The following is a 16,553-nucleotide window of genomic DNA, read 5'->3' as shown; positions in this document are numbered from 1 at the left end:
GGGACAAAATGAATTTTTCTTTGCATTCCAGGTCCGAGCCAATGACAGCCAGCTCTGGGGTGTGCATAGTGAGAAGGACAAAGACGGGACAGACAGGAGAGATGCTGGAGAGGCAAACGCCCCTGAAATGGACAGAGAGGGATAGGAAAAAGCCACACGTGACGCTAAAGTGTCAAGCGTATCTCCAGAAGGAGAGTGTCTTCAGTAAGAGAAACAAGGAAGACAGGAGGCATGTTTCTGTGTTGTGGCTTGTTCTGTTTGTTTGTTTGTTTGTTTGTTTGTTTTCGTGGCTCATGGCAGTAGGGTAGAAGTAAGACAGGTGTACTGTTTCTCGATCATTTGAGTCTGAGGTGTCAATGCAGCGTCCAGGTGCCTATCCTCAACGAAAAAGACCGTTGGACGTGAAATACGGAGAGCTTTAGAAATTTAGGGGAAAAAGATTTCAGACCTTCATGTCATTTTTATGGATCTAATATTTGAAGGCATGAGAACTCCAAGGCAAAGAGAGGAAAAGGGCAGCTTGGTGGGAAGGAGGAAGAATCTCTTTATTGGGAAATAGAAGTGGAGCTAGAAAAGGAACCACAACGAAAGAATCTTCATCAATGTCGATGAGCTTTTCCTGAAGGAGAGAACATCCACCAGGATAGAATTTCTAGAGAAAACAAGGACAGAGAAATGAGCCCAGCTGATTTACTCATCGAGAAATTGAACTTCAAGAGAGCAGTTTTAGCAGCAGGATGGGGTGCGAGCCACACCTGCACAGCTGGCCGACGTGCAGAGCGGGCATTGCAGAGGCAGGCTGCCGTCATGATGCGTCCTTCTCCGCTTCATTCCAGCCCTTAAAATGGTACACGTGTGTGTGTCTGCGAGGAACTGGCATAGGTTAAAATATCAAAAGGCAGAGAAGTCTTAGGGAATCCTGGCCTTTTCTCTTCACGGTTTCTGATAGGATGCTGTAATACTACTTCTTTCTCAATTAGTTGCATTGCTCTCTTTGTGATTTGAAGATAAATGTCCACTTTTGCTTTTATATAACAAGATTAGTTTGAGAATTCAGGAAGTATAGATTGGTTATTATTTTCTCTATTATGTAGAGAAAGAGTTTGATGCAATAAAATGATCTTTTTCCCTCCTAAGTGATTTGTAGTTGGAGTCCAGCCGAGTTATTTTAACTCCAGAGACTGAAGACAAGTGGCCTACAGGACAACAGTAATTTATTTGCCAAGAAGTTGGCAATTTCAATAAGCATTAATTATGGCATTATTTCTGAATATATTCTTAATTATAGTTATATCGATATTGGCTAAGAGTTTTGATCCATTTGGATGAACTTTGCATATGAACAAATGCTTGAGTGATCTGATTAGGCTTCCTAATAGATCTGTTGTTTATTATAAGGCTCTTGCCAAGACATTTACGAATTCAGCTAAGTTAAAAAAAAAAAAAAAAACATCTTTATTAGAATTTCAAATATGGCTTTGCGTCTGTTTGGAAAATTAAACTAGATTGTGATTATGATTTATCTTACTTTTGAGAGCCAATAGCATTATCGATGCATTATCATCATTATACTTCTTTGTTTAATATTTATGAATTCCATACTTCATGCCTACTATTCTTGAAATGGGTAGCAAATCTATAATTATTATGTACGTTATTTAATAATTCAGCTGTTATATATAAGGGTGGGTATTTAAGTTACTGAAACCACCAGAAATACTTCAGTAAGCACATTGCCAAAATCTGTGGTTGGTGTAATATCTAATTAACATGTATTATCAAACGTTTACCGTGTATAATACAGCATGCTGGGGGGTATAGGCAATGTCAAGGTCAATGCAAGATTTTACTTGCCCTCAGTAGACTTATAATCCATTGAGGAAATAAAAGAAATGCACATATACATGTATTATATATCATAAATTACGTAATGAAAAATAAATATGATCAAGGTTAAAAAAAAATGAAAGGTCAGGAACAGTGACGCTTTCATACGAGAGGATGTTTAAAAAAAGGCTTGGCCAATGGATAGAATTTTGATGGCAGAAATGGGAAGGAAGCGTTTCCCGGGAAAGTGAGCGAACAGCTTCAGCGAAAGCACAGGGAAGGTTAGCGTGATCTCGGTCGGAGCTGACTAGGTGGGCGGGTAGCAGGAGGTATGCTGGAGGTGATCAGGAGGGAGTGATGTGGAAGGCCTGTCATCAGGAGGAGGTACATGCAAGCATTCTCCTAGGCAGCCGGAAGCGTCGACGTGGTTAGGGATGTGTTACCTGTGCAATCAGCAGACTGGCAGTAGTTAGCCTTTCAAAAGTTTTTTTTTAAAAAAATTAGTCACTTGGTCTGCGTCTGGGGACAGAACCAGAACCATCACAGGGAGGATATCCTCAGGATGACCCCGCGGGCCTGGGCTTCCATTCAAAAAGGCCTAAAATGAGCGATTGTGATGGTGCCACGTAGTGACGAAGACACCGACAAGATTGAAAAAGGATGGCCATCAAAAACTTCGAGCTTTGCTCTTGTTGCTGGACTATACCACCTTTAATAGACTGTAAAAAAATACGATGATTTTTTTTAATATGATGATAAAAGTCATCATCATATTAATAAATATGACGATAAAAGTCTTAAATTATCTTGTGGGTAGCACAATTCCATCGTATTGCATTTTTAAATGTCAAACATGTTAATCTTTACACATAAACATTTAGAACAAGCCACACTAGATGCAGGCATGTTAGGGTCCTTCTCCATTTTTTTAATAAGATGAGAGGTTTATAAGCTGGAGGGGCCCTGGCCTTTCGCCACCTCCGAGGGGCTTCGTCAAGACCCTAACATTTACATAATAATATGTACAGAGCTTTATCATTTATTAATTCTTCGCGGATTTTGCATCGATCATCTTAAATGATGTACTTTGGAATACCAGAGCTATGTAAACAAGTTATAAGGATTTGTGCTAATTCAGTGTAACTCATGAAATTTACTTTTAATTATAAAACAACGCAATTTCTTTTTTTTTTTTTTGCATTAAAAATAGAAAATTTTCCTTTCTGAGAGAGAGAAAAGAAAGAACATTAATAAAAAGGTGCCATTTACGAATATGAGTTTATTCTTCTCCAGAATACTTCGGAATTTACCGTGGGTGAGAGTGTATAACCCAGGACTGTAGGGGCAGATCTCATCGGCCTAATTTTCTATATATCACATCACTGGGGAACCGACAGAAGTTTTTAAGTAGGAAATGATGTCTCCAGGCTTGTTTTTAAAAGCCAGTCTGGGAAGTAGGGTAGCTAAGAGCAGATCAGCTCTGGCTTTAGGGAGCTCGGTTAGGCGGTTTATGCAGTGACCCAGCTACAAGATCATAAAGGCTTGTATTTGGAATGTGACAAGGAAAAGGAGGCTTTCCAAGGCAAAAATCAAAAGTAGTCAGTCTGACCCCAATGCCTATGATCTTTCTACTATTCCAGGTCGCTCACGAAAAATGTTTATTGATTGAAATATCCAAAAATGAAATATTTAGAGAAATAGCGCTAGCTATGAGTACATCACGGGTAATAAATGTGGGTATAAAAAATACCTTCTTCTGTGGTTTTAAATATGGTCTAATTCAGATTTTTCTACTAACCTCCTATATCCCAATATTTAAATGTGAACTTTCGGCTAGGATTATTTGTAGAGGTCGTGGCTATGAATTTTAAGGTATTATTGAAGAAGTTCACAAACATAGTTACTTAAATGTTACTTAACATTTTCATGATTATGAGAGATAATTAGGGATTAATTTATAGTTACAAAGCATTAGGGATATTGTCAGAGCATATCTATGCTCCACTGTATAAACATTTGCTTTATACACTCTTATTTGCTACTCGTTCCTGTATACTTCTTATTGGGCTCAATAAACAGAAAATAATGTAAGGGTTTTTCTTGAGCCAGGCTCTTGATGTAGAGTCATTGCTGGTGCATTGGTCAACACATGATTAGTGGCACAAAATAACTTTGGCCGTTGTCTGCATAGGTTTGTAGTGAAAGCTTGGAAATATGTGTTGTTTGTTGAAATTATAAAATAGAAAAAGAGATTCCAAAAAAAGTGGACGTTATTACCTTTTTCACTACTAGCAATCACTTTTGCACTTTTTTTTTCTCATGTCTTAAAAGAATTTTCCCATGTTTGTAGCAAAAGAGATAAAATATGTTTTTTATTTTGTTTTTACATTTTACTATAAAACAGCTTCAGAATTTTATCATGGGTATATGTTCAGTTGTATATTAATATTTTTATTTAGAAATATCATTTATTGTAAATATACTACATATTTATTTTCAAAAATGAGAAGTTACAGACAAAAATAAAAGAAATTCTTTAATCCCAATACTCAAATATACTCAGAAATAATATCTTATTTTCTATCCTTTCAGACCCTTTGTCCATATGCTCATAACCACGTAATTTTTTTTAAAAAAATTAGATCAGATTGAACATACTCTATTCCTACATCTTAATATATTGTGAAAACCCTTCCAAACTCTCAGGCATTGTTCGACAACATCATATTTATTGAATGCATACTCCTTTATTTTCGGAACACTATAATTCGTTTAATTGCTCCCTTATTTTTGATGTTCAGATGAATTTTAATCTTTTCAGAAGTAGCCCTTTTTTTCCGAAGATACAAATAATTCTAACAGGACCTTCCTTAGCTGACAGGAAGAACTACAGTTTTTAATTAATATCTTTAAATGAACGTAATGCTTCTTTACTAAATTATAGAGCAGTGTGCTTCATACCATCTGTGAGATGTTAACACATTTTTGGCAAAAGAGAGATTCTATTCTTAAAGACATTTTGGACACCTGCATACTATACCCATCTGTTAGTAGTGTACAGTGCATATTAGCATATGAAAGGCTCCTGAGACACCCCACCGTTAGGGACCACGTCTCCCTCCTCTAACCTAGTGTTTCCAGCACTTAATTTCCCAGAGAACTCTTGCTTTCCATTTCTGCCATTAACATCTTGGAAAGCTAGTGCTCCCCGGAGCTAATGTTCCATGAAACACAGTGTGGGAAATAGACTATTCCACAATATTAGAGTCAGAGAAACCTTCAAAATGATTGACAAAGACACCAATGGGGGGGGAGAAAAATTAAACATTTTTAATGTAGTTTTAAAAAGATAACTGTTTCGGTTCAAACAGAGTTGTCATTGTGTTTTCTAAAACAGGATCACTGAGCGGAATACAGTGCAGCGTCAATACCTGTCAACTCTCATTATCCTTTCCTCTGCCAAGCGTTTAGAAATAACAAGAACGCTTGTTTCTGTGGGAATTCAACTATTATTTTCCTCCTTGACATCTTTATAAATATTACAGATTATTCAGCTCAGTTAAATACGTTGTTCAACTTCTTTCTTGAATCTTAACTTGTTACCTGCTCATACACTCTAGGTAAATAGATAAGTAATGGAGTAATCTTGGAAAGGTACATTTTTGGTGCTTTTAAGCTTTCATACCCCTTTTCCATTAGTTTGATGTATATTTTTCTTTGCTATTGTCATTTGGGTTAAGAAGTTTTTACTATTTCACTAGGGGTTAACTGGAGGTCGTAATCACAACATTAAATAGCACTTTATCTCCCCTTGGGAAAATAGGTAATCCAAGAAGAAAAATATTTCGTAGGTAAGCTATGTGGAGCATGATGGAGAGTCCTAGGGTGTTTTCTTGAGGGGGATAATGTTATTGTTTGACTTTTGTACCAACTGTGAAGATGTAGTTCAACCGTAGTCATAGCATCTCAGCACTGGGGTGGAGGGCGGGGATAGGGGTCCTGTTTTAAAAATTAGCCAGCGGAGGCCCAGGGAGGCTATGAGATTTGACCAGGAATCAAAACTAAGTTTTCTGACTCTGACGTTTGTGTTCTCTTCTCTATATTATGTTGTTTCTACGTTATCCTTTTAAAATTCTCTTCGCTGGGGACAGGCTTCACACTGCAGGTAGTAGTAGTAGGTGGCGATTTCCATGGTAAGGTTTTCAAGAGACCTGGGAAGCCTCCAAACCCAGATCACTACCCCCCACAACCTGTTCTCTTTGAGGTGGTAGAGACGGGGTCCTCCATAACTTAGAGGCTTTTTGATCTTTAAAGATCTTTGGTTAAAATGGAAATGTATCAGGAGGAATCTCTCCTAAACTCATCCTGAGGCTCAAATTGTATCTGGAGATTAATTAAGTCAGGTTCTAATCAAAAGGCTGAGAGGCTCGCCTTAGGGTGCAGAGTCACCACAGCCAAAGCAGGGGCTCGGGGTCCAGGTAACAGGGTTCTAAAATTTTGCCCACCTTACAGGTATAAAAGCTGAATTCTGAATGGGTGGATGGAATCCCTGATATTACAAAGCAGAAATTGGAGCCACATGGCAATTGGTTTTGCCAAGGCACAGTCTATGATGCAAGCTTAGATTTCCCTCAGGGAATTAGCAAATTATTATTATTATTATTATTATTATTATTATTATTATTATTGCTGTTTTTAATTTTTCAAAGTTCTGCTTTCCACCTAACATGATAGCTGGTTATATTGTAATAACTTCGGTTTTATTTTTGAAGGAAATATTTCATTGAACTCCATGTATTCCCTAAGTTTATAAGCTGTATTATTAAACCACCATTAGGTGTGACTTGTTGTTTCTGGTTATCTCTTGTAAAAATTGTATTTTAATAATCTTTATCCTGTTAAGGATGGGAACGGTTTCAGTTTTATTAATGGTGTTTAATTTCTGCCTATGGATAGCAAATAAAATTGAGATTTGTTGAGCTTCAGAGAAATTGTATTCATCTTATTTTGATTCTGAATCAAACTTAGAATCAAATTTACCTGATTTTGATTCTGAATCAAACTTAGAATCAAACTTACCTGAGAGGAAAAAAAAAAATTTGTTAAAAACCATGATATTTTCTGCTCTTAATGGTTTTGTTATTTCATTGCGAAGAAGTGTGGAGAAGATACTATTAATTCTGTTCCTTAGGTGTTGTAATAACTTCGGTTTTATTTTTGGGTCAGGCCTCTGCTAATTAATTCGGTTATCGTAAGTGAGGTAAACAGAAGTCGTCTTTGTTTTCGAACACAAATATTTTTATTCAGATAGTCAGGCGCAACCATCAGCTATAACCATTAATTTTAGAAAAGATAAAATATCAGTAGAAGCTTTAAAGAGACATTGACCAAAGAAGCATTGAACATTTAAGTAAAAAAAATCTCTACTGATTTCTTCAAGTTTAGTCACCATTACAACTCCGGTTTCCACGGGGCCCACGTCCTTGTTTCAGCCTAAATCGCTCGCTCTTTCTGGGGACAGTCACACACTTCCGATGTTTTGAGATCAAGTCTGAAACACCATATTGAGACATTCAGTTCGATAAACCTAAATCTTCCTTCGAACTTGATCTAGAGGTAGACGGCCTTTGCTTTTACCGATTCTCTGTCTTTAGGAATCCAGGCCGTTTGCTGGTATGCACGCCAAATGTCTAAACGAGCTTAAGCAGAACGTGAACATTTAAAATTAGCCTGATATCTCGTATACCCATTTATCCGTTTCCTCACAAACGAGGTTTCACTGTGTTGGGGTAGATAGATGCTGCTGTACTCGACCAGCCGCAGAGCTGTGTTTACCTGTCCCGTGTTAAACAGCCTGGCAGGTGGAATCGCATCTGCGTGCTCTGTTAGACCATCTAAGAGACTGCGTGACGTCTGAATTCCGGGGTGAGGGGGCGGGGGGGTGGGGCATCTGCTTATTATAGTTTGTGTCAGGCGACCGTTACTCAGTCCTAAAGTGACTGGCAGGGAGGAAGTTACAGAGTATATGTGTGGCTGGCATCTGGGGTCCATACCTGTTTAACTTTTTGTGGTGGGTGAGTGATCATGAACTTGGAAGATGCAAACCTGAGAAGTTTAAATTCTAAAATCTTAGTAACTAAGTAAATAACAAGGAAGATGTAGCTCTCGTCCCCATTTTCTTCCCTGGAAGCTGCCTGGTGTGTGTGGACATAGGTCCTTAGAAGGGCTGACCTTCAGCCAGTATGCAGAGTGACCTTCAGCCAGTATGCAGTGACCTCAGTCTTGGCAGCCGACCTTTCTTCTCATTGGTCAGTGCTTGATCATAACACTTATTAACAACTTTGAATTTCACTTCTAGTCCTTTGTACAATTAGAGCAAAACAGGTAGAATCCAATAAATATTTAATTATATGAGTAGGAACTAAGAAAGATTGTGATGGTACATATTAAAAGCACTTCTTATGTGACTCCAGGTGATGGTTTTGCATTTCTAGATTCTGGTAATTTAATTTCTAAATGATGATGAGAAGAAAGGAAACTGGAGGCTGTAATTTCTAAAATGAACTTTGAGAAGATTGTTTTTTTTTTTTTAAATTTACTGCAAAGAAGCAGTGTTTATTGTCGGTCTGCCAAATTAACAGCATTAAGACTGTACCAACTATTATTTTTAGAAAGGAGGACAAATCTTTTGTCTTATTTCTATGTGCTGAGCTTGACAGTTAGGCTGTTAGGTTCTCTGGAAGTCTGGGCCAGATAATTTGCTAACTCTACTTCTTTTCAGTGTTTAGTTGTGTTTTGTTTCATGTAGAATCACTGCCCAAAACTTCTATTTAATGGCAGAATTGACCAATGTATTTATATTTTTTAATAAAACTTTCGTGGAGTTCTTCAGATGTTTTTACTTCAAGGAGGATTTATTGGCTGATGATTACATGAGTATAAACAGAATCAAGATTATGTATGTATGATGTTTACTGATGGTAAGAATAATTTTAAAGGTATGATTCTAAATCAAGGGTGGGGGTATTAAGAGGTTACAGTTAATGATCTTTAATCTGCAGCTTTTTGTTTTGGGGGATGAAGGGATCATTGGTGGTTCTATCATATGACTTGAAATTAGATGAGAAAAATTATATGGTTTAAGGAAATTCACAAACTACCATTTTTACGGAAGACTTGAATTACAAAAATTCTACATAAAAAAATACCTCTATCTACTTGGTGAAGTTGAAACTGGATTATTTAATTTATGATAATTAAGAAAATTTTAACTTGAGAGAATTCTGTGTGGTTGGTATCTACCATTCATGTCTTTTCAAACATCGTTAGTTCGCACCAAGCGTGTCCATACAGTCAAAGTGGTCTTTCTGGGGTAGGCCCCGGACCCGCGCCATTGTATCAACTCCTTCACGGTGCCCACAGATTGCTTCATTTTTGACCTCGTCCGGTCACCTCCAGTGGTCATTTAGAGTTGCTAGATCTTATGTCTGTTCAGCTTCAGACTTCTCTCCTGAGACTACCAACAGAGATGCACATTTTTATGCTGTGTGTATCTTTCTTTCCATAATACGAGCTCATATGCAGTAAGAACTGAGCTCAAATGACTTAACTTTGAGTAACTAGTGATCAACTTAGGGCCAAAATGTCACCTTAAACAGGGAGTTGCGAATCCGTGGCTTCTTCATGAAGGTGTATCCTTGGGTAGAGGACCTGATTCAGGTTTATAGTTTTGCCTCCATGACACAGCAGGATCTAGCTTTTGGAGGACAGTAGATTGAATGTATCCGTATTGTTTTTGAAAATAAATATAATTATACAGAGGAAGTCACTGTGTTGTTTCAGGTTTTCTAATAGAACCCGAAATCAGATGCACGTATTAATAAACTTGCACAGTTACTATATGACCAGTCCTCACTGAAACACTAAAAAAAGTCTTTGAAAAAGCTCTTGCTATATGTGTTTGACCACAAACGTGCCTCACTATCCGTTTTTTAATTAATCCCTTTATGTTTAGTTCTCCATTCTTTTTTCTAAGAAATGAGACAACAAAAGCTAACGAATGGAAGGTACTTACTATTCCAGACACTGAGCCATGGTTGTTTCGATTCTCCTAACTGACAAAGTGGCAGGTATGGCTTCTGGGTGGTACCTGTCTCCACAGAGCAAAAATATGAGAGGCGACAGAAAGGGGACCAGATGTAGGGAAAGAAAAATTAGTGAAAAGTCAGTAAGACAGCACTCAAATTTTATTTTAAACATTTTGTCATGCCCAGGAGAGTATTTGTAATTGTTTATTTTGTCAGGCCGAGTGTTCGTAGTAAGTTTAGCAAGGTTTTCCTAAATGGTGTTTAAGCATGACGAATTGGTTTGATCTGCTAGATATAGACCTAACTGTAGGCAAGAACTGTTAATTACCCACATAATTTTAGCAGTGTGACTTCTGCCAAACCCAATAATTCAATTCTCTCAAAGCCCTAATTTGGGTTAGTATCTCATTGACCACCAGTATTGCTAGAATTAATGAGATAATCACAAATCTTTCACTTTTCATTTGTGTTAGTCCACCTGAAACTTCTCATTCTTTTGGGAGTAAAGAACTGGAAAAACTTGTCACGACGAACTATTAAATTTTGAAAAAAAGGTTACAAAATGTTATATACTATTCCATTAAAAAAAAAAAAAGTATATATAGTGTTTAAAAAAATGAGAAAAGGTAAATACCACAATGTTTCTAGCAGTTATTTCTGGATCATAGGAACAAGGGTGATTTTGAAAAAAAATAAAAAGTAAGAAACCAATAGTCCTAGGAAAGTCTTTAGAGAAATTTATAGCGATGGCTAGGCAACATGGTATATTCTCTCACAGAAAAAAATTAGCATACACTATGTCGATTTATATTGATATTTAGGTAATATATATGTGTGTATGTGTATACGTGTGTGTGTGTGTGTGTGTGTGTGTGTCTGTGTGTCTGTGTGTCTGTGTGTATATGTATATATCTATATTCTGGAAAAGTTGTATGTAAATCTTATGAGGTTCAAGAAGAACATCTTATTTGACCAAACAGCTGGTCCAACTCATGGTCATCTCTAAGTGAATTACCGAGCATTGATCTTTAAAATAACACTGAACCACCTTAATTTTATTTACAGATCCTCTCATCAGTTAATTTAACTTTCTATTATCATTTAAAATTATATTTACATATTTCTAATTTTTTTTTTAAGTCACACAAATTTTAAAACAAGATGTTTTGGATTTAGTGAAATTCTGGATTGTTCATTTTTTAAAAGAGGGCTCTGTGTTTGATATGCACCATAGAAGGATTTTTCAGAGAATTTAGAGATCAAGGAGTCAGGAGGAGAGCTCCACAGGGACTTTGTGTCAATCATTAATCTGTTCAAACTGGGACGAAATACGTTTTCTTTCTCACATGAAAACATGGACCATTTAGTGCAGACGATAATCTCTGTTCTAAGTAGGACGTGATTCTTTTAACAATGAATAGTTTCATCTGTTTATCTGATATCAAAATTTGTGGATACATAACTTTTTAGCAAGAAGAAAAATAATTTTAGGCTGACACCATTAATTTCTCTTTGTGTTACTTATAGTATACTTTTATATTGATTTTTTTTTTCAATGAGGCAACACTTGGTTGATCTCACAGATTGCAAGGACCTTGTCAGCTTACAATCCTTTATTTTTTTTATTTTTTATGCTTACAACACCTGCTCTTCCTAGGTGGTCTCCCATCCAAGTACTAACCAGGCCCGAACCTGCTTATTAGCTTCTGAGATCAGACGGGATCGGGCTTGATCAGGGTAGCATGGTCGTAGACTATATTGATTTTTTCTTTTTATTGAAATCGCATTACAAATAATAGTAGCCACTATGAGAAATTATAATATAGCTCTCTGAATAGGTGGAGGGTCTCATGCCCACAGTCTTAGTTTTGGTTCTAACAATCTGATTTGTGGTTTTGAGAAATCATTCACTGACATTCTTTTCTGATTACAAAACATATCACTCTCTTAAAATATCCTATTTAAATCAGAACATTTAAAAATATTCAGGATAAAAACCTAGAAAACATACTAATAAATGGCATAGTCCAATATACTAGAAAGAAAATTCTGACACAATGAATATGAGACTAAAAAGTGGACAAATGTTTGTCACTTACTAACTCTCTAGTGGCTTATTCAGAACATCTCTTAAGGTTTAGGTTTCTCTAGTTGTGTTTCAGGGATGTCCTATGAACTGTTGGCTGTACTTTCTGAGCGTTTTTAATACAATGTCATTGTTTTCGTTTTGTTACCTAGTTTTTCAATGAACAATTAATTAAAATACACAGCAGATAGAACTATTAGATTCCCTTCACTTTCCACACAGAATTGGTCGATTGAATTTTTGCAGTTCACTGGAGTGATTAAATTGTCCGGTAAGAATACATTTAACTACAAATTTAACAGCTCATGAACTAATGAAAAGAAAAAAAAAAAAGTCAACAACTTACTGGGCCTACCAATGGCTTAATCTACATAGACCATCTTCAATTATTATAAAGGTCTTATGAAGAAGGTTCCATCGGAGAAGGGAGGAAAGCATAAAGAAGAAGAAGGAGGGAGGGAGGGAGGAAGAGGGGAAAGAAGAAAGGAGGGCGAGGGAGGGAAAAGCTATTTAACGTTTATTTGAAAGTAGAGTCGAGATTCCTGCTTGGTGGCAGAATTGTCATCTGGGTTTAACAGGCCACGGCACAGACATCACAGAATAGTACACAATGATCTTCGTAGTGAGAAGTTCATTTGGCGGTTTTCATTTCAGATATTATAGCTCCGTTTCCTACTTCAAGTGGGAATTAGCCCCCTGGAGCTCACCATTGGAAGTGACTAGCTCATTCTGAGACTCAATCTACAAAAAAGGCAGATGCTCAAAAGCTTATGTGTAGTCGCTCATTTGATCTCTGCAGCAGCCTTTGAGGATCAACAGTACCACTGGTCATCACCTCTTTTTACTCAAGAAAGGTAGATGCTAAGAGAGGGCAGTACCTTGCTCAAGGTAATACCGCCAGCATGGGCCTGAACCCTAAAAATGCCATGAGTGCCATGAACTGTCATAAGGTCTGTTTTGTAAGCGAGTGCCATACAGACTGGTACCTGGTTGCCATTTCCGCTAATAGGTGTTGAGTGAATGAATGACTGTAAGAACAAATTCTTGTGTATCATAAGAAATAAATTCTTCTTCACCATAGCCTTCTGTTATGTTATAGTTTCTCGTCATTGTGCCTGTTCTGAGGGAGGTTTTTCTATTCCAAGCGACCTCGGAAATGGGATGTTTTGCTCTTTCGTATGAGTTATGCTGTTCCATACTCTTGTAGATCCAATTCCGGATTAAAGTTAAATACGGAATTTTCAGAATATTGGGCTTTTTCCCTCATAGGAAATTTTGTTTTCCCACTAGTTTAGAAGGTTGTACATGTTTTAAAATCAGAATTATTTGTCATGTTCATTTTGGAAATATAGGATGGCTTTTTTAAGGCTCGTGTCTTTGTTGAATGTGTCGGGAACAAATTTCCCTGTGGGAGTTCCCAGCTGTGTCTGTCAAAGATGTGGCAGGACCACCTACATCACCCTCACCCGGGTGCTTTTTACATGTGGATTCCAGGTTCCCAGGCTCAATCCTAGACTTTAAAATTTCAGCAGCGCCGCTCTACAGACTCAAAATTATTTATTTTTGCGTCAGTATAAATCTCTTAGAAAAAATGGAGGAGTTACAGGTTGGTTTTTTCCAAAATTTCAGTTACCATTTTAATTAGATCATAAGATATATACCAAATAATTGCCACTAGGTCGACAAACGATTTTGGATCTTCATAAAACAATGACTAACATCAATCATGAAAATGACGATTAAGGAAATGGAATTCAGATACATACAACGACATGGAACAAGCTGGAAGGCGTGATGCTAGGTAATATAAGCCAGACACAAAAAGACAAATATCCTGTGATTCTACTTACATGAGATACCTAGTAGCGACATATTGGTCTATTTTATGATCTGATTATCTTTAGATATTTATTGCTTGCTTTTTGTTTCTTTGTAGAATTTTTGTTTTTCTAAGCACCGGTAACTGATTTAGGCCTGGATGCAATGAAGAGGTTAAGGCGATCACTACTTTCCTTATCGTCTCCTTGTGGAGACAGGAATAATCTATAAATAAACGAATATGACACAAATGAGAATTTCTAAAATGTTATATGGCATTAGTATTATAAGATGAATCAAAATGGTTTATAGTGTGGCAGTGAAGAGATTCTGCACGCCTCTCCAAAGCTAAGGTTAAGGCGATAAACCAATTGAGCCTTTTAACACTCGAAGAAAGGTAGAGGTGAGATGAAATAGCCATCCAAAACAGCAAATAATTAATTGAGTCTCTTTGTTAACAGGCAGGAGGTCAAGTACACATAGCCACAGCTGTGCTACAGTCTGCATTCTAAACAGCTGCATCTTTGATTTGAAAGTGATTAGAATGGATTGTTGGGAACTAATTAAAAAGTGATTTTAATCGGAAGGGTAGTGATATAGTTTGAAAGATACCGTAAGAGATTCAAATATGGTCATTTACCTTTTCATTCTGTAGAGTTACAACCTTTAAACTCCATTCCCTTGCCTTTTCTTTTATTAAATCATGTTACATATTTATTTTAAATCTGTTGAATTATTTGTAATAATTCTGCAGTACAATATTGATTACGTGATTAGATTAATGTAACTACGAGTAGATAGACTTTCGAGTACTAAAAGTTAATAAAAAAGGAACCATGACTTTTCTAGAATCATTTGTATTAGCTACTTCTTCATCATAGGACTTCTCTGAATATTGCATGTAAATCTTTGAAGCCTGGGATGGTAAGGATTTAGGGAGTTGTCATTGAAAAAGATGAGACGTTTAGGACACAAAACCATATAACAGGAATCATTGTGTTTAAGACACAGCGCCGAAAGCAGACTCGCATATATTCTAATTGAAAAACGATATCTGAGAAGGACGAATGTCCAAATTATGCAGGGGGTAGTGGGAGAGAAAATCTTCGGGGAGAACAACTGGAAAAGACCGAGACATGTCTGGACTGCGCTATGAAGAATTCGAGGGAGGCCTCTGAGCACCGGTGAGCAGCCTGGAGGGGTGAGCATCGTGCCGGAAAGAAGAAGGCGGGCAGATGGCCGTGGCAAGGAAGAGCCGAGAAGCGGCGGGGGCCGCATGGTGTGCACCAGCGAGGCTTTGGGGCTGCACGGTGGAAAATGAAGCTGAATCCGAGGATTTTCGTGAGAAGTATTTTGGTGATTTTTGTATCTTTCCAAAGAAAGGCATTTTATTTTAGGGAGTAGACTCAGGTTATTGAAAAGAGCCAACACCGAGTTTAATGATGTGACGTAAGTCAAAACACCTCTCCACCTGGTCAACCCAGAACGTGAGGCCGTCGCCCACGAACCCACTCCGAAGTGGGTTATAGACCCCTGACAGCGTGGGTTGCAGTGGAGAGCTCCCTCAACCGCCGATGTTCGCGCTCCTGTCTCTTGGCAACGCTCCCATGCTGCAGTGCAATGAAGCTTAAGTTCCTCCCATTCAGATGAAGAATGCTGGGCGGGAGCATATGCTTCTGAAGTTCTGCTTTTATTGGAATCAAAGCCTCCTTTGTGCATTTCACCCACTGGCACTTAAGACCGGTTGGAGATTATTTCCCCTTAACTCTATTTGGCATCGTTCTACTCCATTTTAGAGGTATTTGAGGGTTACGAGTGGGTATACCTGTGTCTGGGGGATGCTCGTTAAGCTTCAGCTGCGGGAACCATATGGAAACTAGTCCCCTGTGAATTTTCCGTGCACACGGAGGTGAGGCTGTGCTCCCATTTTGACGCTGTGATCTCTCACTGCTGTGCTGCTTGCGAGGAAAGCTGTTGATCGTGTTTGAGCTGCAGAGTGGATTCAGAGCCTGTGAAATGTGCAGCTCGTGGAGAGCGTCGACGTGACAGCTGTGGAGATTAGAGTCCATTTCGTGTGTGTACGGAATCAGAAGACCGATGTGCAGAAAAGCAGGAGAGCCTTCGCACACTAATCAGCGTCCTTCATCCCAGAATCAAAGTGGCTTTCTGCGGGGAGGCACACATGTGGGCAGGCATCGCGTGTTCCACTCTAAGTGGGTACCCGATTATTTAAAATAAAAATTTAAGGCCTAGAAAAAAAGTATTTGCCATATGTGTATACTGAAGAATGACAGAAATGGGTAAATCATCTAGCAAATTGTATCCTCAGCATACTCAGTATTTATTTTTAAAAAAGGCATACCTGAGCACACTTTATAGTGATTGCTGACTCTGTACAGTCAACCAAAAATGGCCAGACCGTCTTGAGCCTTGTGAAAGGGTACCTCGCCGGCTGAGACATGGCCATGGTTTGTGGAAGGGGACATCTTTGGTGTTGCATATCTAGAGCACTTGCAACCAGGAATGGTTGACGTCTGAATTTTCTTACAAAGAATGAGGCTTTTCCAGGACAGCCTAGCAAGGGAGAGGACGATCTAAATCGTAGCCCTTCTAGCTTCTCAGACATCATACAGAGACATCACGTACTCTGTACTACCCCCCAGCAGCGAGAAGGAACGTAAAGCAGGAGACCTCCAAGCAGATGCAATGGGAGTTAGAGATTTCATTTAATCTTG

The 16,553-nt window shown here is 38.0% G+C and overlaps 1 protein-coding gene and 1 pseudogene across 4 annotated transcripts in view; one reads left to right on the top strand and one right to left on the bottom strand.

Annotated features, from left to right (window-relative positions):
• IMMP2L (inner mitochondrial membrane peptidase subunit 2) overlaps window positions 1–16,553 on the top strand; it is a 694,672-nt gene that overhangs the window by 443,201 nt on the left and 234,918 nt on the right. The gene's annotated exons all lie outside the window — the stretch shown is intronic.
• LOC120602631 (uncharacterized) lies at window positions 11,547–11,668 on the bottom strand (annotated as a pseudogene).

Source organism: Pteropus medius, unplaced genomic scaffold, assembly GCF_902729225.1.
Source record: "Pteropus medius unplaced genomic scaffold, Ma_sr-lr_union100, whole genome shotgun sequence".
Lineage (NCBI taxonomy): Eukaryota > Metazoa > Chordata > Mammalia > Chiroptera > Pteropodidae > Pteropus > Pteropus medius.
Note: the sequence above shows the minus strand (reverse complement) of the source record. Positions and strands in the feature narration are given on the sequence as shown.